The 25,860-nt window shown below is 38.1% G+C and overlaps 1 protein-coding gene across 1 annotated transcript in view; it reads right to left on the minus strand.

Moving 5' to 3' along the window:
- LOC126295032 (plasma membrane calcium-transporting ATPase 2-like) overlaps nt 1-25,860 on the minus strand; it is a 606,942-nt gene that overhangs the window by 488,498 nt on the left and 92,584 nt on the right. The gene's annotated exons all lie outside the window — the stretch shown is intronic.

Below are 25,860 nucleotides of genomic sequence, written 5' to 3' on the forward strand. Positions count from 1 at the left end.
TGGGGAAGGGTAGGGGTTATTGGTATCCTGGTCTAGAGTTGAGCTATAAAGGTTGGGATCCCTGATCTTATGGTGTGTTTTGGACGGCTTTGTTGGGTTTTATTTTTTGGCAGTTTCATCAAATGTTTGGATTTTTCTGCATTGCATCTTGAATGGTGATGTTTTTGTTATTGAAATTTAATTGATCACTGCCGAAAACCCCTCTTTTCTCAGAGTTGTATTGCTAATTTCACTGGGTTCAGTCAAGAGTACTGGTTTGCATGCCCCCCCTTTTTTTTTTGCATGTGTTGCACTCAATGTTTTGGTCACCACATTGGATACACTCAAAATAGGACTTTTGGCATGGTGACAATGTGATTGGTCAAAGCAGACGGGTGGTAGCCCAGTCTCTAGTAATACCCTGCATGACATCACTATTTCCATCAACTGGGTAGACAGCTGCGTTTTTAAGGTATCTAGTCAAGGAAATTGTAAAGGTGTGGAAAAATTTTATTGTCAATGTACGACAGAATATTTATCTCAATTCATGCCCTGGCCACAATGGAACAGATTTACCTTCAGTGATTATGGCTAAATACACTTCAACAAAAATGTAAATTATAAAAAATATTGTTTGATGAAGTTGCATTAAACTGTATTTGTCAATGAGAGACTTAGCACTGCTTCGACCAAACAAGGCTTCCAATACTGAGTTTGATAGTTGTAGTGGAAGTTTAATGTGATATCTATAGACGAATGTCTGCGATTCAAGGTTCTTTCACAGCAGACAACAAAGTGGCAGATGGCCTTTACTTAGTGATGAAGAGCTTGGCGTTTGGGTAGAGTTATCAGTGCTGACAGACAAGCAGCAATGGGTGAAATAACTGCAGAAATCAACGTCGGACATACAGCGAACATACCCTTTATGACAGTGCAGCAGAATTTGGTGTTAATGGGCTATGGCAGCAGATGGCCAATGCGAGTGCCTTTGCTAACAGCCCAAAAGTGCTTGCAACATCTCTCCTGTGGTCATGACCATGTCGGTTGGACCTTAGGTGACTGGAAAACCATGGCCTGGTCAGGTGAGTCCCAGTTACAGTTGAAAAGAGCTGATGGCGGGATTAGTGTGGTGCACACCCCATGAAGCCATGGGCCCCAGTTGTCAACAAGGCACTGTGCAAGCTAGTGGTGGCTCCATAATGGTGTGGGCTGGAATAGTTCAACTAAATAGATCATTGACTCGAAATGGTTATGTTCAGTTACCTGGAGAACATCTGCCCCCATTCATAGACTTTATGTTCCCGAGAAACAATGTAATTGTTGTGGATGACAATGTGCCATGTCACATGGCCACAGTTACTTGTGATTGGTTTGAAGAACACACTAGACAATTTGAGCGAATGATTTGGCCACCCAGGACACCCACATCACCTGACGTGAATCACATCGAACATTTGTGGGACATAACCTATAGGTCAGTTTGTGCACAAAATCCTGCACCAGGAATACTTTTGCAATTATGAACAGCTATAGAGGCAGTAAGGCCCAATATATCTGCAGGGGACTGCAGGCAATATGTTGAGTCCATGCCATGTCGAGTTGTTGCACTACATTGGGCAAAAGGAGGTCTCATGCGATATTAGGAGGTATCCCATGACTTTGAATTATACTGCAACAAATGTATCTATAATAATCAGGGATTGAAAAGCTTTTTGGTGAGGTTGGTTTCACTTTTGGTGCAGTCACCTTTTTAGTTTTGGCTGGAAAAACAATACACTTTCACTTGAAAGAAAAACACAACTTGGGTCAAGGATCAATTTCCTATTTCCAAAACGCTTTTTTTTCTTCCAAACAATTTTTTTTTATTTTACAAAACAGTTATTAATTTGTTGCTTGCTGACATTTTCACAAGAAATTGTCAAGTTCTGTGTCATTTTCTGGTAAATAACAATGTCTTTTTATGAATAATGTACGCCACTTTCTGCCTAGTTCTCCATTAGTAATTGCATTTTGTCTTTTCACCGTACTTATTATCTGCTGTACACATTGCACTGCAAAGTAAACAGCAAAAGACCCAAATCATGTAACTTTGCACCTTTCCACATACTAATCAAGAATGAAGAAGTTAGAGGAACTCGTGTTCCAACCAGCAAGGATACAATAAGTACGCAGCATGATTTACACATTTTAACATGTGAAACGTAATAACGTTCTCGGCAGCCTGTCTGAGGGCCGCAATTACCTGCACAGATATTGACTATGATATTGAATGTGTCTGGTGGCCCTGCTGAAGGCATAGTTCAGGGGATTTTTTTAACTGTCGAAGTGCATTAGCATGCATGTTCCTGTGCCTGTGTCGACAATGATCACAATAATGACACATGTACAGAAAAATTTCTGGTAAAGCAATTGTACAGTTGACAAAATCCACCACTTAATAGATTAAAAAACCTATAATAAAAGAGATATACCCAAAAATTTTTGTTCCTTAAATAATGTGTTTACTTGATTATGTGGTATTTTAACATTTATTCAGTTAGGAATAATGATATACAATATCTAATACATCACAGTAGAAGCTACAGGAAAGGTATTGTTGAAGGAGTTGGTGGTGTACTCAAGAAAATGCAGCTTTGAATGGGAAACACCAGGTTACAAATGCAGTGCCTTTTATGACTTTGAAAAGAAGAAGAAAATAAATATCAACTGTGGCAATATTATGAAAGGAAAGTTGCTACTTACCATATAGTGGAGATGCTGAGTTGCAGATACGCACAACAAAGAGAGTGTCACAGTATAAGCTCTTGGCCAACAAGTCAAACTTCATCTGCCAAAGGCTGCAGTCATGAGTGTGTGAGTTTCCTTTGCATGCGCGAGTGCGAGCATATGTGTATATGTGTGTGTGTGTGTGTGTGTGTGTGTGTGTGTGTGTGTGTGTGTGCGTGTGTTTGTTTTGTCTGTTTCCAGCAAAGACCTTATTGGCTGAAAGCTTATATTGTGACAGTTTTTTTGTTGTGCCCATCTGCGACTCAGCATCTCCATTATATGGTGAGTAGCAACATTCCTTTTCATAGTATTGATATGTTCCATTATGGATTTTCCATTGTTTAATATCAATTGTGGTGACGTTTTGTTATTAAATTGCAACCAAAGAGTCAATTAAGGACACACAGAAAAAGTGCTAACAGTACACATTCATGAAAAAGAAATCGCCTTCTTTAGTAACAACATAAAGGACAAAACATAAAGGACAACAAATTTATACTTTAAGCTGTTAATACTGCATGTGTACCAAGGTCTCATATTTCTCAAATTCTCAACAAATGTTTTCATTACCGGGATTGGATGTAAAACAATTTTAATGTTAAAATAACTTATAAGAATATAAAAGTTAGGAATACATATTGGAATATTGAGTCAACTTATCAAGCACAAAAAATTTGAGTATCCTGCTGTGTATATTTTCATAGAATTTTTTCACTGTTTTCATAGACGGTTTTTATGTATCTTGTTTGAACATTTAACTCTGATATTTATTTTTACTTATTTACATAATAATAAATTTAGTATATAATTTTATAATAGTATATGATTTTATTTACTAAAATTATGGTTAGACCTATATCAGACTGAATTGTGACACTGGAAAAACATTTTCATGTGCATCAGTCATTGATACTAATATGTGCATCATTGACAGCTGACTCAAAGATTTAAAGGATGCTAAATTACTCGATGGTACTTACGATATGAAAATATGTGTTGAGTGAGGGAACAATACAGTAAGCAATGTTCAATTCTCTGAACATAAAGTACACAAGTGTTAAGTCACACGAGATACATGATCATCGATGAAAATCTGATGTTTCATTCAAATTCTTGTTCAAATATCTGAAACAGTAATATATTTTCCATGTATTCATACAATGTGGGACCACATTCCAACTGATCCCTGAGTGTCCACTTTCCATGTTCTTGGTATCTATTCATGGCCATAAACATAAAGTTCCATGATGGATCCCTCCCCCCACCACTTTTCACAGTTTTTATGCAACAAATTAAAATACTCACCAGATATTTGACTATAATGTAATACCATTTAGATTTTCTAAATTGACACAGCAGTTTTAGTTCTTATGATGAAAGGTGCATTAAATACAGTGCAAATGTAAACATTATGCTACACTACAGTTCACTCTGCTACAACCATCTTTATTGGCATTCATGTTCATTGGACAACTCTCAACCAAATTGCTACATTGTATCCTACCCTAGAGCTCATGCTATGCAACAGATCAGCCTGTCACCACAACCAAGGTTTCAGAGGAAAACATGGGTTGGGGAGGTCCGATCCCACAGACTAGGCAAAAGGTAGTCTTTTTTTTTTCAGACTCCTTCATATGATATAAATGGTCTCAATTAACTGATCTTTCACTTGGAGACGTGTATTTTGTTTGTTCAATTGGGCTGTTGTAACCACCAGCATAGTAAAGTAATACATGTATTTTGCATCTTTAAGTTGTTCACCAACAGCGTCAAACATTATTTCATGACTACAGATGGCACTCAGAACTGCCGAGCCTTGGTTGGAACAATGGCGTACTAAAGTAAACATCAACAAATGTGAAGCAGTTCTGTTCACACACAGACCAAAACTACCGTGCAAACATCAACACTATAGACAGATAACACTACGTACACGCCCAATATGTTTCCGCGAGGAAGCCACATATCTCAGTGTCTGACTGGACTGGAACTTACATGGGAGGACTATATCAAATACATTGCCAACAGAGCCCACGTGAGGCTCAAACAACTCTACCCAATGCTCAACAGGGAAAGTACACTGAATAGGAGGGTGTCAAGGTCCATATACGTGACACTGATTAGACCTCTGATGACGTATGCAGCTTCCATCTGGGGAAATGCAGCTCCTACACGTCTGTGCCGCCTGCAGATCATACAGAACAAAGTGCTATGCATCATTAGCAACACACACACACACACACACACACACACACACACACACACACACACACACACACCATGGATCTTCACAATGAATACCACCTTGAAACCTTCAAGGAAGTATTAAAAAAACACGCCACATGACTATACAGGAACTCGATACACTCGAACAATCCTTTCATCCTTGCTCTGGGAGACTATGATCTCAACCATAGGTTGAAGCATAAGCGGCCAAAGACAGTACTAGCTAGGTCCTAACTATCTATGGCAAGCTAACATACACCAACATGCGACAAATGAAGGCAAGCCCCTGCATATCAGCAACATAGACTGGATATGCTAGCTGCTATAAAAGCCAACCAACAGGCCACATCATGGAAACAGACGAGCTTGCCCACAGATGCACAAATAAATTGCCAACATTAACCTATACTGTGCATCTGATATCTGACCTATCGGACACAAAACGATTATGAACCTAACTCTTACATGTATGCTGGCACTGACTGAGAGATCAACACCGGCACTCAGTGGCAGCTGCCTAGTAATAACACCTCACAATGTCAAAGGTATTGACATGCATGATACCCACTACTAACAAAGCCTGCCCCTGCATGACCTGTTGCAGAGAGCAAGACACCCCCTAGTGCTCTTACAACCCAACCTAACTATTGGAGAGGTGTTTTTCTCTTGGCTCTTGCCTTGGCAACTTTTTCCTCTGCCCTTAAAACCGCTACTGTTCGTTTGACTTTCAACCCAATCTATCTCCAGATGAGTGTGTATTAATGGTTAACCATAACCAGATGTACGCAAAAATCACAGTACCCACATCCTGCAACACCTCAATTTAGTGAAGACTAACCCTTATGCAGAGATTTCAGCAGCCTTTTTGAGTTGGCCATCATGTTGGTGTGGGCGTGGAGGGGCTCCACCTCTTAAAAAAGCAATAAGTTTTCCCTTTTCTGTCATGTATGGTTGTATTTCAACTTTGAGAGCAAAGTCTCACTTTAATATCTTGTCCACCTGATGGTGGAATAATACATAATGTCATCCATCTTTGAATCAATTGTACATAAAAACGTTAAATTTCCAGTGTCAAAACCCACGAGTACAAATGAATTTTGCTACATTAGTGGTACTGTCTATATTTCTAGATTTAGTATACAAGTTTTCTTGGCAGATTAAGCAATGGCACTGTTTTACAAAATTATTTCCCATCTGATTCTGTTTGGAGTAATTTAAGCAATTCTTCTCACTTTCTTGTGAATGAGCTATGTCAGTTGCTACTGCTGACAATTTGTAAGTTTTAAATCAAACCTGCTTATGTTTTCAATAACACCTTCCATTAATTCATTATCTTTCGTGGTGCTTTTAAGAGGGACTAGAACACCCAATTATTCCGTTTGATTCCCCTAATGAAAATTAATAACTGCATAGTACTTCACGCATCACAACTCTCATCGAAATGCCAGAAAAAATTAAAACACTGTGACTTACCATTTTAGACCATTGTCAACAATTCATCAGTATGGTGAGCTATAGTCTGTTGTGATAAGCTTCATTTAGTAAACTGTGCTTTTTTATCAAACATCAGCAATGCTTTCATTGCCGTCTTCAACAAACTTGCCATCTTAAAAGGGTTTTACTTTTTTTGTAATATTTTCCACAATGATATAACTTGCTTTGACAAGTGGTGTCGGACTGTGAGAACATTTTCTTCACAAGCAACTGCTGCTTAGAAAGATTAGTTCTATGTTTGAACACTTCATTTTCAAGCAAATGGACTTAAATCTTATCATATTATGAAACATGTTTTATGTCATAATGTCACTTGATATTACGATCCTTGTACATTAAAACTGTAACATTGCTAATTAAATACACCATTGTTCTTTTTTCTCCAGGTAAGAAAAACTGATTTGTCCAGCCGACTTTTGGAAACTTTTTTCTTACACACACACACACACACACACACACACACACACACACACACACACACACACACACTCCCTCCTCCATTTCTCTCTCCCTCTCCCTTTCATTACAAAAGGGATGACTCTACGATTCTTTGATACCTCAACATCTGAACATCTAATTTTCAGCACTCTTTAGTAGCACCACATTTCAAGAGCTTTTATTTTCTTCTTGTCTGAACTGTTTATCATCCACGTTTCATTTCCCTGCAAAGCTACACTCCATACAAATACCTTAAGAAAAACTTACTAATGTTTAATATTTATATTCAATGTTGTTGTTGTTGTTGTTGTTGTTGTTGTTGTTGTCTTCAGTCCTAAGACTGGTTTGATGTAGCCCTCCAATGTCACTCTATCCTAAGCAAACTGCTTCATCTCCCAGTACATACTGCAGCCTACATCCTTCTGAACGTGCTTAGTGTATTCATCTCTTGGTCTCCCTCTATGATTTTTACCCTCCAGAACATGTCCTACCAACTGATCCCTTCTTCTAGTCAAGTTGTGCCACAAACTCCTCTTCTCCCCAATCCTATTCAATATCTGCTCATTAGTTATGTGATCTACCCATCTAATCTTCAGCATTCTTCTGTAGCACCACATTTAGAATGCTTCTATTCTCTTCATGTCCAAACTATTTATCATCCATGTTTCACTTCCATACATGGCTACACTCCATACAAATACTTTCAGAAAAGACTTCCTGACACTTAAATCTATACTCGATGTTAACAAACCTTTCTTCTTCAGAAACGCTTTCCTTGCCATTGCCAGTCTACATTTTATATCCTCTCTACTTTGACCATCATCAGTTATTTTGCTCCCCAAATAACAAAACTCGTTTACTACTTTAAGCATCTCATTTCCTAATCTAATTCCCTTAGCATCACCCAACTTAATTCGACTACATTCCATTATCTTCGTTTTGCCTTTGTTGATGTTCATCTTATAACCTCCTTTCAAGACACTGTCCATTCCATTCAACTGCTCTTCCAAGTCCTTTGCTGTCTCTGACAGAATTACAATGTCATCAGCGAACCTCAAAGTATTTATTTCTTCTTCATGGATTTTAATACCTACTCTGAATTTTTCTTTTGTTTCCTTTATTGCTTGCTCAATATACAGATTGTATAACTTCAGGGACATGCTACATCCCTGTCTCACTTCCTTCCTAACAACTGCTTCCCATTCATGTCCCTCGACTCTTATAATTGTCATCTGGTTTCTGTACAAATTGTAAATAGCCTTTCACTCCCTGTACTTTATCCTTGCAACCTTCACAATTTGAAAGAGAGTATTGCAGTCAACATTGTAAAAAGCTTTCTGTAAGTCTACAAATGCTAGAAACATAGGTTTGCCTTTTCTTAATTTAACTTCTAAGATAAGCTGTATGGTCAGTATTGCCTCACGTGTTCCAATATTTCTACAAAATCCAAACTTATCTTCCCCAAGGTCGGCTTCTACCAGCTTTTCCATTTGTCTGTAAAGAACTCGCATTAGTATTTTGCAGCCATGACTTATTAAACTGATAGTTCATTAATTTTCACACCTGTCACCACCTGCTTTCCTTGGGATTGGAATAAATTATATTCTTCTTGAGGTCTGAGGGAATTTCACCTGTCTCGTACATTTTGCTCACCAGATGGTAGAGTTTTGTCAGGTCTGGCTGTCCCAAGGCTGTGATTAGTTCTAAAGGAATGTTGTCTACTCCGGGGCCTTGTTTCGACTCAGGTCTTTCAGTGCTCTGTCAAACTCTTCACGCAGTATCGTATCTCCCATTTCATCTTCATCTACATCTTCTTCCATTTCCATAATATTGTCCTCAATTACCTCACTCTTGTATAGACCCTCTAAATACTCCTTCCACCTTTCTGCTTTCCCTTCTTTGCTTAGAACTGGGTTTCCATCTGAGCTCTTGATGTTCATACAAGTGGTTCTCTTATCTCCAAAGGTCTCTTTAATTTTCCTGTAGGCAGTATCTATCTTACCCCTAGTGAGATAAGCCTCTACATCCTTACATTTGTCCTCTAGCCATTCCTGCTTACCCATTTTGCACTTCCTGTCGGTCTCATTTTTGCCTGCTTCATTGACTGCATTTTTATATTTTCTCCTTTCATCAATTAAATTCCATATTTCTTCTGTCACTTAAGGATTTCTACTAGCCCTCATCTTTTTACCTACTTGATCCTCTGCTGCCTTCACTACTTCATCCCTCAGAGCCACCCATACCTCTTTTACTGTATTTCTTTCCCCCATTCTTGTCAATTGTTCCCTTATGCTCTCCCTGAAACTCTGTAAAACCTCTGGTTTAGTTAGTTTATCCAGGTCCCATCTCAATACATTTCCAAGCTTTTTGCAGGTTCTTCAGTTTTAATCTACAGTTCATAACCAATAGATTGTGATCAGAGTCCACACCTGCCCCTGGAAATGTCTTACAATTTAAAACCTGGTTCCTAAATCTCTGTCTTACCATGATATAATCTATCTGAAACCTGTCAGTATCTCCAGGCTTCTTCCATGTATACATCCTTCTTTTATGATTCTTGAACCAAGTGTTAGCTATGATTAAGTTATGCTCTGTGCAAAACAGATGGCTTCCTCTTTCATTTCTTAGCCCCAATCCATATTCACCTACTATGTTTCCTTCCCTCCCTTTTCCTATTATTGAATTCCAGTCACCCATGACTATTCAATTTTCATCTCCCTTCACTATCTGAATAATTTCTCTTATCGTATCATACATTTCTTCAATTTCTTCGTCATCTGCAGAGCTAGATGGCATATAAACTTGTACTACTGTAGTAGGTGTGGACTTCGTGTCTATCTTGGCCACAATAATATGTTCATTATGCTGTTTGTTGAAGCTTCCCACACTCCTATTTTTTTATTCATTATTAAACCTACTCCTGCATTACCCCTATTTGATTTTGCATTTATAACGCTGTATTCACCTGACCAAAAATCTTGTTCCTCCTGCCACCAAACTTTGCTAATTCCCACTATATATAACGTTAACCTATCCATTTCCCTTTTTATATTTTCTAACCTACCTGCCTGTTTAAGGGATCTGACATTCCACTCTCTGATCCATACAATACCAGTTTTCTTTCTCCTGATAACGACGTACTCTTGAGTAGTCCCCTCCCAGAGATTCAAATGTGGGACTATTTTACCTCTGGAATATTTTACCCAAGAGGACGCCATCATCATTTAACCATACAGTAAAGCTGCATGTCCTCAGGAAAACTTACGGCTATGGTTTCCCCTTGCTTTCAGCCGTTCGTAGTACCAGCACAACAAGGCCGTTTTGGTTAGTGCTACAAGGCCAGATCGGTCAATCATCCAGACTGTTGCCCCTGCAACTACTGAAAAGGCTGCTGCCCCTCTTCAGGAACCACACATTTGTCTGGCCTCTGTACAGTTAACCCACCATTCTGGTTCCACCTACGGTACAGCTGTCTGTATGGCTGAGGCACGCAAGCCTCCCCACCAACGGCGAGGTCTATGTTTCATCAAATTTATCTTTTTCAGAAATGCCTTTCTTGGTATTTGCCACTGACAGTTATTTTTTCTGTTGTAGTAGTAAAACTCTTTGAAAACTTTTTATGTCTCATTTCCTAATCTAATTTTACAGCATCATTTGATTTAATTTGACTTTACTCTGTAAGTCTTGTTTTATTTTTGTTAATATCCATCTTATAACTTCATTTCAAGAAAACACTATCCACTCCATTCAACTGTTCCTACAAATGCTTTGCTATCTCTTTCAGAATTACAGTGTCACTAGGAAACCTCAAAATTTTTATCTTTGTTGAACTTTAATTTCATTTCCAAATTTCCGCTTGGTTTCCTTCACAGATTGCTAGATATAAACTGAATAACAACTGGGATAGGCTACGAGCCAGTTTACTCCCTTCTCCACAACTGCTTCCTTTTCATTTCAACCTACTCTTTTAACTGCAGTCTGGTTTGTGTAAAAGTTGTAGGTAACTACTATAATGATGTAGGCTGGAGCAAGGAATTAAAATTTGCACCAGGACTGTGATTTGAACCTGGGTCTTCTACTTACTAGGCAGATTTGCTAGTGATTGTGCCACAATGGCACTCTAGGGTAGTCTGTGCAGCTGTGGTAGCCACAGTGTCAGTGTGGAGTAAATGCTAGTGCATCTGCCTAGTATGCATGAGAATGAGCTCCAAATGCTGGTGATGGTATAAATTTTAATAACTTGCTTCAGCCTACTACATTATTGTAGATAAAAGTGAGACTCAATGTATCTCTGGGACACCAGCTGTGTATAACTGTAGCTAACTTTCCACTCCCTATGTTTTCCTGCTGCTGCCTTCATATTTTCAAAGAGTACATTTCAGTCAACACTGTCAAAAAGCTTTCTCCAAATCTACAAATGCTATAAACACAGATTTACGTTTCTTCAATCTATCTTTTAAGATAGTCATAGAATCAGTATGGCCTAAATGCTCCTACATTTTTCTAGATCTGAAATTTATCTTCCCCAATCTGTATTTTGCAACCAAGATTTATTAAACTGATGGTTCAGTAATATTCACATCTGTCTCCCTTCTTTGGAACAGGAATTAATACATTCTTTCTGAAGTCTGAGACTATTTTGCCTGTCTGATCGAGCACGTACACAAGGTGAAATAGTTTTAACAAGGTTGGATACCCAAGGATCTCAATAATTTTGAGGACATGTCCTCTACTCCGGGGGAATTGTTTCAGTTTAGGTCTTTCACTGCTCTGTCAAATTATTCTTGTAATATCATAGCTCCAATTTCATTTTCATCTACTTCATCTTCTCTTTCTAATAAGTTCTATTCAAGTTTGCTTCCATTATATAGATGCTCTGTGTGTTACTTCCACTTTTGCTCTTTCTCTTCTTTGCATACTACTGGCTTGTCATCTGAGCTCAAAATATGCATGCAAGTGTTTCTTTTCTTTTCTAACTTTTTTCGTCCAAATACCTCGGTAATTTTGCTATACCGTTTCATCTATCTTTATACTTCTACATACATATCCACAAGCCATGATACAGTAAATGATGGAGGGTATCCTGTACCACAGTTCATCATTATCTTTCCTTTTCCACTCACAAATAAAATGAGAGAAAAATGACTATCTCTATGCCTGCTGGGTGGAAACCAGCTGCTAGTTTGACTCCAGAAGTAAAGAGAGTGGTCTTGAAGCAGGAATGGGGAGAACCTGAAATAGGATAATGAAATATTGTACAGGGGAAGGCATGAAAGCTGATGTAGAACAGTATATTCGCCAAAGCAAAAGATGTTGAAAGAACAAAATTACTCAGAATAAAATGAAAATGTCAATGGAAATAATGGGAACCCCTGGGCATTTCTTTGAAAGATGTGACCTTTCAAGGCACATTGGGAAAACTTCTAGTTGCAAAACCCATTGAGAAACACTATGCAAAAATGGTAGCAAGAGCACTAGTGGAAAAGATTACATTAAAGTTTGACATATCATCAATACGACTGAGTGATATGGGTAAATGGGTAATAACTTTACCAGTGAATCAATGAAAACTGCTACGTATAGAAAAAATTCAAATCACGTGCTATCAACTGCAGAGTAATGGAGCATTAGAAAGAGCAGAGAGAATCTTAACAATAACACTCAGACATTATATACACCCAGCACAGACTGACTAGTATACCTGGACCCCACGTGCAGTTTTGTATTTAACACGACACCGCATAGTGCAACTGGGAAAACACATCACGAGTTGTTCTTCGGAAGTGTGTGCGAGATATACTGGGAGTTTTACAAAAGAACCCTGCAGATGTAATTTACAATTATGATGATTATGTGCTCAAGTTAAAAGAGCAAATGCGAACTGTCCACTAGTGTGCATGAACTTTTAATGCTCAGACTAAAATGAAGAATGAGGAATATTATGACAGAACCCAACACCCAAAAGAGTTCCAACCAGGAAATAAAGTTTTGTGTACAAAAGTATATACAGGGGAAGATCAAAGAAATTAGATAGTCAATGCAAAGCCCATATATTTTAAAACAAATTAAAGGACAAAACGTGGTCATACATTTAAGAGGGAATAAATGTCTGACAGTATGTGTCATTGCCTGAAAGAGTTCTTTTAGTTACCGGGTGGCAGTGACACATCTGGTACCAGAATTATTATACTAGCATTCAGGATTACTTTGGTCCAGACAGTGGCACATCATCTAGATCTACAACTTATGAAATTCCAGTCATCTCTAGGATTATAATATGACACTATGGGGTAAGTCAGTCTTTACAGTTAACATGGAGATCATAAGTTATACAACTTTGTAGAATTAAAAAATCAATTTGAAAAAAACTGAAGTATTAGCTGCCATAGGTGAAGAATTCTGCCAGAGAAGACTTTAGAGTGTGAAAGTGCAAAACAGGTATTACAACGGCACACTGGTAAAACAGAGAAATCTCTAAGTCTAATTGGACAATTAACTCACAATGAATGAAGAATAACAAAACATTGTCTACTGAATTTTCTGGGGAAAATCAATAAGATACTATCTCAATCCTATATGAAGGTGATGCATCTTATTTTAAGGCAAAAATTGATGTGTTACATGGAGAACAAAAGCAGCTGTTAAGGTTAACCAGAGAGTAAGGTGCAACAGTAAAAGCTGTGTAAACTACTTTGAACCAACAATATGTTCCATAGTGAGAAACAAACAGGTCATTACACATACGATGAAAAGGCTTAGTCAGCGTACCATACAGTCTGAGACAGCCATTATATTGATAACCATTAATGAGCAGCTAATTCAGCTGACTTTTCTCTTTAATGAACTTGAATGTGAATATGATTTGCTAATTATAGCAATTGTAAGTACACAGAAAGGTATTTTGGAACAGCACTTAATTAATCCTGTGCAAGAAGTGAAATATTTATATAGGTGATAAAAGATTATGTTAAAGATAAGAGTTCCAAATAGCAATTACAGGAGACAATTGTTACCAACTGCTTAAAGTAATCAATCTTGGTGTGTTCATAACTGGAAATATCTTTTACTCCTCTTTTAGATAGCAGCATGTTTGATATGTACAAAATTTGACCACTTCCTGTTGAAGTAATTAATGAAAAGAGTTATTTACATATATATCCCCAGATAAAGAAATACTGTTAATAGATGATGCTAAAAGACAATATGTAAAGCAGAGTAACAATAAATTATTATGTAAAAAGGTAGACCAAAGCCTTAAAGCATGTTAACGTACGTCTGGTCTATTGTCGACAAATGATCATGAGGTGTGAAGCAAGAATGATAGAAAGTGTTACAAGGGTCTCCAAAGATTGTATTCAAAAGTATGTACTATTAAATCAAAGTGTTTGGACACAAATAAGGGATAACGAATGGTTATTTGTCAAAAGATAAGGGCCTTACAGTGTTATGAAATGATAATGAACTTATTGAGGTAGTTATTCACCAAATAGGTAAACTGAAATTTTTGGGTAGCCGTAATGGATATGGAGCACAAATACTGACACAGTCAAAGCATACTATTAGAACAAACATAACAAATAATGATACAGATCTGGACTTGAATCCGAGTATAGAGTGTTAAACAAGAAAAATGAGTATGACAGAATTTACATTGTATTTCCATGTTGAGGATATAATTGGACAGTTAGATGATTTAAGTGCAGCGGGCCATAAATTGGATGAGCTTGAGAACAAAATTTTGTATCAGCAAATAACTACTTTCAGTGGGTTTTTGTTAAGTAGTCTACCTATTTGGAAATACGTGTGGTCAAGTATAGTGATTATAATTGTAATTCTGTGTATTTGTTGACAATGTAAATGTTGTGGAGAGCGTTTTTGCTTCATGTTTTGAACCATGCGTGATGACAGTTACAAGAAGATATGTGTGAGAAATAGGACAGCAAACCAGTGGTAACGAAATGGTCAGATAACAGCTCTCTTGAAGAGATTTAGGATAAAATGAAGAAATTTTGAGAGAATGCGTATTAGATATGAAGCTAGAAACAGGTTAATTTGGTGTATGAACGAAGCCCTTGTAACAACAAGATATTTGGAATATGTAGAGAGAAGACAGCTCTTAATGCCAGTGTCAAGAAAAGATAACAGGTAAACAGAAGAGTTGAAATGGTAAGAGAACAAAGGAGTACAGTTCTGTCATAATTCTGTCGAGCGTGTAGCAAAAAACACATTGTTTGTGTGCCCTTGAAAAGAAAGAAGAGATCGTAACGTGTTTATGATAACAGTTGCTGTGCTCAAATATGTATATTGTGTCTTGTGTGTTTATGATAAAATGGTAATGTATTTTGCCCTAGATAAGTGAAAGGTTATTATGGGTTTTTGAGAAAGAAGTTGCTCAGCACAAAAGTATGCATGGCAAAGAAAGTGTATAATTTAAGATACACAGTTAATATTGCTTTGTGTAGAATATAAGTGCTGCAACAGGTGTGTATTTTGAAGTGAGGAAATTATTCTGTGTAGCTGATTTAGAGAAAGATATATGATTAATAGCACATATAGGTTTCAAGGTTGCTAAATGGTTGAAAGAGTGAAAATGTTTAGTAAAATATATATGTGTAAATACAGAAAACGTTTTAATTTTAAGAAAATAATGTATGACAGAAAATGTAGATAAAGTAACCAGTTCAAGAGGCACATATTAACACAACTGACAGAAAATTTTTATAACACCGTCAGTGTGTTAGTGCCTCGTATGATTTGAGGGTTGTTACCTATCCTACTTTGTTGTTGAGTCTCAGCCATTTATTCAAGTTTCTCATCCTTTTCTCACCAAGTTTCATTATCTGCAAATATTTCAACTTGTATTCTCACACACCTTGTCTACAACCTGGACGAGCCACTTCACAACTGGAGATAATGTCAACTCCCATCCGGATTCACTCGCAGGACATTACACTTCTTTATTAGGAAGCTATAGGGACACCTAGATGAAATCTGGTACTAATGGAATGTCTGGAAGACAAGAACCAATCCATAAAAATCTGTAGCAGTAATGTTCACCAGAAAATTAACCCCTATTTTTCCAGTCATCAGTTTTGTGACTGGTTTGTTGTGGCCCACTCCACTCCTGTGCAAACCTCTTCATTTCAGAGTGGCACTTTCAACCTATATCCTCAATTATTTGTTGTATATATTACAATCTCTGTCTTCCTCTACAGTTTTTGCCCACTACAGCTCCCTATAGTACTATGAAGCCATTCCATGATGTCTTATCATCCTGTCCCTTCCCCATGTCAGTGTTTTCCACACATCCTTTCTTCTACAATTCTGCACGTAACTTCCTCATTCCTCACCAGGTCACTCCATCTAATTTTCAACATTTGGTTGTGTCACCACATATCTACTGCTTTGATTCTCTTCTGTTACAGTTTTTCTTCCTACCTACCTACTTCTCATGACTTTCATCTTTCTTCAATTTACTCTCAGTCCATATTTGATACTCATGAGAATGTTTATTCCATTCAGCAGATCATGTAATTCTTCTTCACTTTCACTCAGGATAACACTGTCATCAGCAAATTGTATCATTAATGTCCTTTCACCTCAAATTTCAGTTCCACTCCTGAACCTTTCTTTTATTTCCATCATTGCTTCTCCAATATACAGATTGAAGAGTAGGGGCAAAAGACTACTTCCCTGTCTTACATCCTTCTTCATCCAAGCACTTTATTCCTGGCTGTCCTCTTTTATTATTACCTCTTGGTTCTTGTACATATTGTATATTACCTGTCTTTCTCTATACCTTAACCCTATTTCTCGCAGAACTTCGAACAACTTGCACCATTTTACATTGTTGAACGCTTTTTACAGGTCGCTCAACAAATCCTATGAACATGTTCTGATTTTTCTTTAGTCTTGCTTCCAGTATCAACCACAGTGTCAGAATTGCCTCTCTGGTGCCTTTACCTTTCCTGAAGCCAAACTCATCGTCATTTAACACATCCTCAACTTTTTTTTCCATTCTTATGTATATTATTCTCATCAGAAAATTGGACACATGAGCTGTTAAGTTGATTGGGCGACAACTGTCACACTTGTCTGCTCTTGCAGTCTTCGGAATTGTGTGGATGACATTTTTCTGAAAGTCAGATGGAATGTCGCCAGACTTAAACATTCTACACACCCACGCGAATGGTCATTTTGTTGCCACTTCCCCCAATGATTTTAGAAATTCTGATGGAACATTATCTATCCTTTCTGCCTTATTTTATCTTAGATTCTTCAAAGCTCTCTCAAAATATGATTCTAATACTGGATCCCCACTCTCTTATAAACTGATTCCTTTTTCTTCCTCTATCACATCAGACAAATCTTCTCCATCATAGAGGCCTTCAATGTACTCTTTCCACCTATCTGCTCTCTGCTCTGCATTTAACAGTGGAATACCCATTACACTCTTAATGTTACCATCATTGCTTTTAATTTCACCGGACGGTTATTTAGACTTTCCTGTATGCTGAATTAGTCCTACTCATAATCATTTCTTTTTCAATGTCTTCACATTTCTCCATGCAGCCATGTCATCTTAACTTCCCTGCACTTCTATTCACTTCATTTCTCAGTGACTTGTACTTCTGTATTCCTGAATTTCCCCAGACATTTTTGTACTTCTCTCTTCCATTGATCAACTGAAGGATTTCTTCTGCTACCCATGGTTTCTTCACAGTTACCTTCTTTGTACCTATGTTTTTCTTTCCAACTTCTGTGATTGCCTTTTTTAGAAATGTTTATTCCTCTTCAACTGTACTATCTACTGAGCAATTCCTTATTGCTGTATCTGTAGCCTTACAGAACTTAAAGCATATCTTGTCATTACTTAGCACTTCCATATTCCACTTCTTTGCAAATTGATTCTCCCTGAGTAGTCTCTTGAAACTTCAGCACACTCTTCATCACTACTACATTGTGATCTCAGTCTTTATCTGCTCCTTGATATGTCTTACAATCCAGTATCTCATTTCGGCATCTCTGTCTGACCATGATGTAATCTAACTGAAATCTTCCCGTATCACCTGGCCTTTTCTAAGCATATCTCCTCCTCTTGTAATTCTCGAACAGAGTATTTGCTATTATTAGCTGACATTTATTACAGAACTCAATTAGCCTTCCTCCTCTCTCATTCCTTGTGCCAAGCCCATATTCTACTGTAATATATTCTACTGTAATATTTTCTTCTACTTCTTCTCCTACAGTCCTCCATAACTATTAGATTTTCATCTCCCTTTACATACTGTTATTACTCTTTCAATATCCTTATATACTCTCTCTATCTCTTCATCTTCAGCTTGCGACAACAGCATGCACACATGAACTATCACGGTTTGCTGTTGATTCTGATAAGAACAACACTATGACTGAACTGTTCACAGTAACACACTCTCTGCTCTACCTTCCTACTCATAATGAATCCCACTCCTGCTATACCATTTTCTGCTGCTATTGATATTACCCTATATTCATCTGACCATAAATTCTTGTCTTCTTTCCATTTCACTACACTGACCCCTACTTTATCTAGATTGAGCCTTTGTTGCATTTCACTTTTCAGATTTTCTAGCTTCCCTCAATCTTCAAGCTTCTGACATTCCCACATTCTATGCCCTGTATCCTTTCGTTGGTTATTCAATCTTTTTCTCGTGGTCACCCCCCCACCCCCACCTTGGCATTCCCCTCCAGAAGATCCGAATGGGTGACTGTTCCGGAATTTTGACAATGGAGAGATCATCATTATACTTTCTCAATTACAGGGAACATGTCCTGTGAATACACAATGTGTGTCTGTAATGCAACGGTATCCATTGCCTTCTGCATCCTTGTGCCATTGATCATTTCTGATTTTTCTGCCTTTACGGGCAGTTTCCCTCCCCAAGGACAAGAGAGTGCCCTGAACCTCTGTCCAACCCTTCACCCTATTTGGTAAGGGCGTTGACAGAATGAGGATGACTTCTTATGCCAGAAGTCTTTGGCTGCCAATACTGATTAGTAATCAAAATTTAAGTGGGGGTGGGTTTCAAACCTGGAACCAAGAATGTTTCGATTACCAGTCTAAGACACTACGCCTAGACTGTGGGACTCCCAATGAACCTATTTCTGAAACTGGCTGAAATCTTGCATGGAGTTACTCAGTGATCTATCCCAGCCTTCAACTGGACAAATGCTTTGATGTTTATTTTTAGTCATTAGTCTTCTGACTTGTGTGATGTGGCCCACCATGAATTATTCTTCTGTGCCAATCTTTTAACCTCAGAGTAGCACTTCCAACTTACTTTCTCAATTATTTGTTGGATGTACTCCAGCCTCTCTCTTCCTCCACAATTTTTACCCTCTACAGCTCCCTCTAGAGCCATGGAAGTTATTGAGTGACATCTTCACCTCGTCCCTTCTTACTATCTGTGTTTTCCATATATTCCTATCCCTGACAGTTCTCTAGGGACCCATCTCATTCCTCACCTTGTCATTCCATTTAATTTTCAACTTTCTTCTGTACCACAACTCAGATGCTTCCAAGTCTTTTCTTTTCAGGTTTGTCCGCAGTCCATGTTACACTGCCATACAATGCTGTGCTCCTAAAATACAGTTCCAAACTATCTTCCTCTAATTAAGGCCTATGTCCATTTGTCATGTGTTATTTTGCTGCCCAGGTAGTAAGTAGGATTTGTTAACTTCATCTACTTCATGATCACAAATCCTTATGTCGAGTTTCTCACTGTTCTCATTTCTGCTACTTCTCATTACTTTCAGTTTTTTTCTTCTCCCCTGTTTACTGTCAATCCACATTTTGTACTCAGTCCATTCAGCAGATCCTGTAATTCTTCTTCGCTTTCACTGAAGATGGCAGTCTCATCAGTGAATCTTATCATTGATATCCTTTTATCTTCAATTCCAATTCTGCTCTTGAATCTTTGTTTCATTTCAGTCATTCATTCTTCAATACACAGATTGAACAGTAGAGGGGAAAAGTGTGCATTCTAGTCTTACACCATTTTCAATTAAAGCACTTCGTTTTTGGTCTTCCACTCTTTTTGTTCCCTGTTGTCTCTTATACATATTGGATATTACACAACCACAACACCAGTACTGCCTGTCAGGTGCCTTTACTTTTCCTAAAATCAAACTGATCATCATCTAATACATCCTCTATTTTCTTTCCCGTTATTCTGTATATTATTCTTGTCAGTATCTTAGATGCACAATCTGTTAAGCTGATTGTGCCATAATTCTCTCACTTTTTGGCTCTTGCAATCTTCAGAATTGTGTGGATGATTTTCTAAAGTCTATTACACCAATGTGAATAGTCACTTTGTCACCACTACCTCCAACGATTTTAGAAATTCTGATGGAATGTTATCTATGCCTCTGCAGGGGGGGGCTGACAACAGAAATAAAGCTGTCATCTGTCCAAAGATGCTATATGGGTCTGAAGCATGGTGCATGGCAGCACAATCTGTAAAGAAACCTGAGGCATTAAAGAACACGACCTTCTGCACAGTTGCAGACGCATACTGCTACATGTCTAACACACACATTAAGGACCTCTCTGGCAAAGCATCAACCTTTACATACATCACAAGAAAGTCACAAAATCTTTATGAGAAAGATTCCACTTTGGCCTGCTATGTTCTTCATTGGTTGGGTTCATAATATCCTGGTACTTCAGATAAACAATCTATATGCACACTAAGCAGACAATTTAGGACAAGACAAACTGCAGAGAAACATCCATATATACAAACAATTATGCAGATAAACCAAAAATATCATTCTTCAGCCATCATTCCATCATGCAAGAAGTCGGAGAAGCAAAGTCCAGTGGGGCTTCTAAAGGAGAAAAAGAGAGGGGCTACAAGGCCTGTACACAATGGCACAATGGGATGGAAAGATACCCTAATATATGCTACAGTGAGGGTACAGAATATTTGCTGAATTAAATTTGGGATTTTTCCTGTAACTTTTAGAAGTGCGAAGTTTTCTGTACCCCCACTGTCTACAAATGAACAAATGTGTTATTCATTAATTTTATGTTAAAGGTTATGCTGTTTAAATAATACTTGAATGTTCCATTTCTGTACTTAAGTTGTTATGTATTAGTGAAAATATTTCTTTTGTGTGGAATTATTTGTTTGAGGCAGTCCTTGGTCAGTGTGCAGTTGTTAGAATTCATCGGCAGGTGCCCTTACATTACAGCAAGTGTGCAATGGTGCTACCGATACTGCACAGAGTGCCGAAGGGGGGGGGGGGGGGGGGGCTGGAGTCTTCGAATAGCAAATGGTACGAATCACCAATGAAGCCACAACACATGAATATCTTTATCAGTTGTGTGAACTCTCTTGTAAAAATTATGTTACTTTTTCATTAGTGTCAATTAAGTCTCCACACAAAACTGGTGTCTGTAAATGAACCCATAATAAATGTTGATGGTTATATGAAACAATTTAAAATCATTTTATTTCAAAAGGATCAACACAAGAAGACTGATTATTAAGTAATTTTTTTAAAGCAGAAACCAATAAGAATTTTCACTTGTTTTGTCACGAGGGACCCTCTCAGTATAATGGGAAATAATGCCACCATGGTTTGCAGAGTATAGATGTTTTCAATGGTCATGGGGACCAGTCCAGCTGCACAGTTAGACTGCTCGCTATACATTTTCTGAACTGTCCATAACAATGCCCCTATAAAGAACCACATTCAAGTTACAAAAGTAAAATACAATTATATTTGATTTCAATGGGAGGCTTATGTTGGCCATTTCAATGACAGCACAGGTCAAAGCAGATGGATGGTATTGGTACATTCCATGTTTCAAACTCTCTAATCCTTATACTATCAACAAAAGAACAAGCACATCACATTGTCCTGAGGACCAAATAGATAATGCAGACAGATTATGAATGAGATAATGAAACAAATTGCATGAACCACTTAGTGTGGCTTCTGGTAGCAGTTTACTAATCTCAATCATGACAATAAAGGCATTAAAGAAAGCTTTCAAAAACTTACTGGGGTGCTGTTAGTTTTGCTGATACATAATCTTCTTGCCTGTCATGTGTTTTGGTTTTGAATTGCCCACTATCCCAGTGACATCTAATAGAAGTGATGGTAGTGTGATACAATAATGAGTCAAAACATTATGAACAATGGCCACTGTGAGATTCGATTCTGCCTGGTGGCACTGCAGGCACATGACACAGCAAGGGATGTGCACTGCATGAAAAAAAGTGAAGCATCCAGAAGAGGAGGAGGAAACAAAATGAAACTTCTTCACAGATTGAGAAGGTACGTGGTATTGCTTCAGTGATTACAAAATCAAGTCAAATTTACAGGAAGCCTGGTGATACCTGCCCTATTATCAGTATGATATTGCAGCCCCCCTGGCAAGGAGGCATATGCTCATTAGGTTTGGGAAGGGTGTAATAAAGCCACTTTACCCTCTCCTGAGGCAAGCTCGCCCACAACTGTTCTAACTACATGTAATATATTCACAGCTGTGAATACAAACAACCATCAGCTCTATAAAGGAATGACGACAACAAAAATTTGTGCCTCACTGGGACTCGAACTGGGATTTCCTGCTTTACACGAGTGGTTACCTTAACTACTTTGGCTATCTGTGCACAACTCACGGACAGACCCGAACATCCGCACATCGTCATCCCTGCATCACAACCTCTAATTGTACAAACATTATGCAATTCTTGTACAGTGGAGGATATTTTAACTGAAGTCAGTGCCTGGTATTGGCAGATAAATATTTCATTACGGCTTTAGTCACTGCAGTGCCTGTTCCTTCGGACACGCATGCACATCTTGAGGAACATAGTGTCGTTCTTCTTCAGAAGACAGGCACTAATATTGTACTGTCATAACTGAACCTCGATATCCTGGACACTAGGCACTGGGATGGAGATGACTTCTGAATTTGTCCCACACGTCCTATTGAGGATGGATCTGGGGATCTTGTTGGCTACAACAGTATCTCAACGTTGTGCAGGCAGTTCATAGAGACACAGACACATGTGCCACATGTGGATGACTATTGTCCTGTTGAAAAATGGCACTGCGACAGTGTCATATGAGAGGGAACACATGAGGACACAGAATGAGACCTGCCATTGTGCCATCGGAGTTCCCTGTAGAATATCTTGAGGTCTAGGTTACACTGAAAGGTTGCAGTTTGATTGCAGGTTGATTAAGGCAACCATGTTAAATCTTGAGAATTACTGTAATTTTTGTCTGGGTGTACACTTTACACTTATTGTGTTTCGATGGGAGGTTTATGTCAGCCACTTCGATGACAGCACAGGTCAAAGTCAAATGACCTGAAGTCACATCTGGCTTCTGCTAGTCTCCATCCTATGATGTGGCATGAGACAGAATGTTGTGTGAAGGTGATTACTTGTTCTCAAATGACAGGTGCAGATGTGGAGGTGTTATGGTGTGCTCAGTGCACAATATAGCAATCCTCCTTTGTGCTCATCTGTCATGGTTGACCAGAACCTTGGTGACAATTATGCCTGACCATACGTTCGCACAAAATCCAGCATCTGAATGAATCAAAAATGTCAATACTGCATTATTCGACCAGCCAGCCAAACACAGACTTGCAATGAGGCCCTTTTCAAGGTTTGTCAGGTGCCGATAACACTACCTGTCACGAGCACACAGCAACTCTGCATCATTTCGCAGTGATCACTCTACATCTGACACTTTTCAACTTGCCCAATGTGGTAACAACAAAAAACATGAACAAAACTAATTCATTATGGTAGCTGTTCTACCTTCACAGATAATTGCAATTTTAATTATTTACATATCTGCCCATGGTGGGTACACGTATGAAGTTATGTCAACACTTGCCTATGCCTTCCGGGTGCTTCCATTTTTTATCAGGTACTGTATAAAAGAAGAGCTCAGTTGAACGACGAATCATTCTAGCAGTGGTACAGGTTGCAAACAGGGAAATACTCTGAGATAAGCAACTTTGACAAAAGACAGATTGTTAACCTGGTGCCTCGGAATGAGCATATCAGAATGGTAAAGCTGGTCAGATGTTCCCATGCTACTGCTGTGTGCATCCTTAGTAAGTAGTTGAAGGATAGTGAAACCATGAGTGGCAAACAAGGTATTTGACGTCCATGCTTATCACGGAATGTGAAAGTTGGAGGCTTAACCACTCTGTCAAGAAAGAGTGGTGGTGATCTGTGGCCGTTCTGATGACTAAATAAAATGTCTGTGCAGACCCAAATGTTTCAGATCACATTATTCAATGTGGTGCTTCACAGTAGACAACCTCTAACAGCTCCTGTGTTGAAGCAACAACACTGTCATTTACAATTGTAGTGGGCACAGGATCATCAAGACTGCATTGTGGATCAATGAAAACATGTTGCCTTGTCAGATGAACCATATTTCTTGTTACACCAGGGTATAAGTCCATATCCAGGTACACCATCATCCAGGTGAATGGCTGCTCGAAACATGTACGTGTCACCGTTGCGGTCTGGTGGGGGCAATATTATGCTATGGGAGACTTTGCATGTGACTCGTGGTAGCATCATGACATCTGCAGACTATGTGAACATTATTACAGAGTACCTGGATCCCTCCATGCTTGACGTGTTCCCTGATGTTACACACACATTCCACCAGGCTATCAATGTCACAAGGCCAGAATTGTCATAAAGTGGTCTCAGCAACATGACAGTAAACTCGTGCTGATGTCTTGCTCCCAAAATTCACCTGATGTCACCCAATGGTAACCATCTGGAATGCATTAATGTGTGCACTCGCACTACACTGTGAAATGTAATAACCAATGCCAAGTAATATTTGTAACTTATCTGTTCAGTTTCTGCATGGTCTTTTGGTTTTGTATACACAGAGGTTATAATTAAACTTTTGCTAGTTGAGAGGGCTCCCATGAAAAAATCTATTGATGCCAGAACAATGAAACTTTATGGAAACATTTGTAATGACATGGAAGAGAAATGATGAATAAACCATTGTTTGAAACCAATTTTGATTTCCACATGAGAGGGCAGCAATTTGTTAATTTCATACCATGTTTACGTCCAGAGATGTGTAAAATAGTTCATTAAAAGTATTTAAATTCAAAATACAACCTGTTAGTGAGCATTTTACATGTCAGTAGTTAGTGAACATGTTACATGCCATTTATTTTACTGATTTTGGCACCAATAAATGTTCAAATATTTCATCTTTCATGTTCCACTTATGTGGCCTCATTATTAGTACATCAAAGGAAAATAGTCCTTCAACAGGATTAGAACTTGTTAAACAAGTTATTATTTAAGGATTCTTTTTTTTCACGTCTATATCTGTGCAAGGAATCCAAACTATTGTCATTATCTTTCAAATATTTTTGTGTTTCTAAATTATTGTAGTGCAGCCACTACTAAAGAATCAGAGTCCTCAACAATTGTATAATAAGATCCAATCTTTTTTTTTATCAGAATGTTGCAAGTTCTTCCCATCTTCTTCTTCTTGTTTCATCTTCCACACTTCTGAGGTAAACAGTCTAAACATCTTCTCTGCTTGCCTTAAGTGTCCAATTGAATTTAAAAAAAAGGATAATATATGGGTGCTAACATGCCATCTTTCGCTTTTGGTTCCTCTCATTTATAAAATCTCTCTAATCGCCTATTAAGACTTTCTTTAATAACTTCTAGCAGCAAATCATAGAATGTCAGTTTATCCTTTGCAAACTTTTTACATTCTTTGAATTCTCATTACTTCTGGTAGAAGATATTCCTTCATTCAGAGTATCTTCGACTGCAAATAGATCTGGAGCAAAATTATAGTATGAATTCCATCATGTTGGACATGGGAAAGCAGGGATTTTTCCAGTTGATTTTAGAAATGTTTCAAGAGCTTTAGGAG

The sequence above is a fragment of the Schistocerca gregaria genome, chromosome 11 (assembly GCF_023897955.1).
Source record: "Schistocerca gregaria isolate iqSchGreg1 chromosome 11, iqSchGreg1.2, whole genome shotgun sequence".
In the NCBI taxonomy this organism is placed as follows: domain Eukaryota; kingdom Metazoa; phylum Arthropoda; class Insecta; order Orthoptera; family Acrididae; genus Schistocerca; species Schistocerca gregaria.